The sequence below is a fragment of the Cervus canadensis genome, chromosome X (assembly GCF_019320065.1).
Source record: "Cervus canadensis isolate Bull #8, Minnesota chromosome X, ASM1932006v1, whole genome shotgun sequence".
Taxonomy (NCBI): domain Eukaryota; kingdom Metazoa; phylum Chordata; class Mammalia; order Artiodactyla; family Cervidae; genus Cervus; species Cervus canadensis.
Window position 1 is genome coordinate 37,610,161 of NC_057419.1, and position 1,977 is coordinate 37,612,137.

General features: G+C 43.2%; 1 non-coding gene across 1 annotated transcript; it reads left to right on the forward strand.

Moving 5' to 3' along the window:
- The first annotated feature begins 1,551 nt into the window (after positions 1 to 1,551).
- On the forward strand, positions 1,552 to 1,623 carry TRNAC-ACA. Its single transcript has one exon. It is a non-coding gene; the product is annotated as a tRNA-Cys (tRNA).
- Positions 1,624 to 1,977: the final 354 nt, after the last annotated feature.

Consider the following 1,977-nt stretch of genomic DNA (forward strand, 5'->3'; position numbering starts at 1 on the left):
ACTGGTCTAGTGGCTAAGATTTGGCTCTCTTACTGCTGCAGTCCAATCTCAATCTCTGGCTGGGAACCAAAACCCTGCTTCAAGCCACTGCAGGGCGCAAGGCCACCCAAGGTCAAGGAGAGAAGCCTCAGAAGAAACCAGACTTGTCAACACCTTGATTTTGGACTTCTAGCCTCCAGAACTATGAGAAAATAAATTTCTATTGTTTAAACTGCCTAGTCTGTGGTATTTTGTTATTGCAACTCTAGTAAACTTTTACACTTACCACTGAACATTCTTCAAAACCTACTGTAATATCCTTTTGAAATATCCTAAATAACTATTATGGTAAATTTATGTTGTTCTTGAATTTTCACTATGATTAACTCCTCTACTGTACTCTGGAGAAATTTATGTCTGCTCTCAAGGTCAAGCCTAGTGATACACTCATGAATTCTCACTTTTGGTTCCATTATTTCTATTCTTCTCATAGAACACCAACTTTTTGTCTACGTCAGATTATAATAAAATTAAGTGATTTCATTTTCTTTATATCAGTTACATTCAAGATGTGAGGATAAGCCCCATACCCTCTGTTAGAACTGAGAATTACTCTGAGCTCTTCCTTAGGTTAGGGAAGATATTCAGGTTTCCTGGACAAAAATTTAAGAAATGTCCTTGTCTTCTAAGACACTATGGTTACACTATGTTCAGAGGGTGTCATTTCTTGATTCCATTCCCAACTCTTAGGGGTCTGCTATCACAAAGTAAGAAATAAGCACTAGTATAGATATCAGAAAGAGGAGCTGGCAACAATTCTCTACCCTGTGAAGAGCATTTAGCTTATTCTACCCGTAACTTGGGGGCTTCCCAGGTGGCGTTAACAGTGAAGAATCTGCCTCCCAATGCAGGAGATGAAAGAGACATTGGTTTGATCCCTGGGTCAGGAGAATCCCTTGGAGGAGGAAATGACACCCCCACTCCAGTATTCTTGCCTGGGAAATTCCTTGGACAGAGGAGCCTGGCAGGCTACAGCCTACGGGGCCGCAAAGAGTCAGACACAACTGAGTGACTGAGTACATACCCGTGACTCAGGTACTCAGGCTTCAGTAGTTTCTGCCATGAGAGGATCTTTGTGATATTTTGATGTGTTCTCTGCTTCCTTTCTGGCACAGAGATCCTAAAATCCTTGGAATTCTCTAAAAGAGGAGAGTAGTCAAGGTGTCTTTTGTTATGTTAATATAATAAATGACCTAGCGGAAGAATGGGGGCTGGGTGCCAGGAGAAACAACTTTCAGTCCCACCCTCTGACCTTGGGGGAGGGGAAGGTTCTGGAGGATGAATCAATCCCCAGTGGCCAATGATTTAATCAACTGTGTCTGGGTAATGAAGCTGCCATAAAAATTCCAAAAGAGGGAATTCCCTAGCAGTCCAGTGGTTAGGATTTGGTACTTCACTGCTGGGGGCCTGGGTTCAATCCTCGGTGGGGGAACTAAGATGCTTCAAGCTGTGTGGCATGGTCAAAAAGAAACAAAAAAATGAAACAATCCGAAAAGACAGGGTTTGAGGACTTCCCTGGTGGCTCAGATGGTAAAGCGTCTGCCTACAATGCAGGAGACCCGGGTTCGATCCCTGGGTCGGGAAGATCCCCTGGAGAAGGAAATGGTAACCCACTCCAGTAATCTTGCCTGGAAAATCCCGTGGATGGAGGAGCCTGGTAGGCTACAACCCATGGGGTCCCAAAGAGTCTGACATGAAGATGCTTCAAGCTGTGTGGCATGGTCAAAAAGAAACAAACAAAAAATGAAACAATTCGAAAAGACAGGGTTTAAAGGTTCTGGGTCTGGGTGCTCTGAGAGAGCATGGATGGAATCTCCATGCCCTTTCCTCATACCCTATGCATTTCTTTCATCTGGCTGTTCCTAAATTATACTCTTTTATAATAAACTGGTAATCTAGTAAGTAAAATACTTCTCTGAGTTCTGTGAACTACTCCAG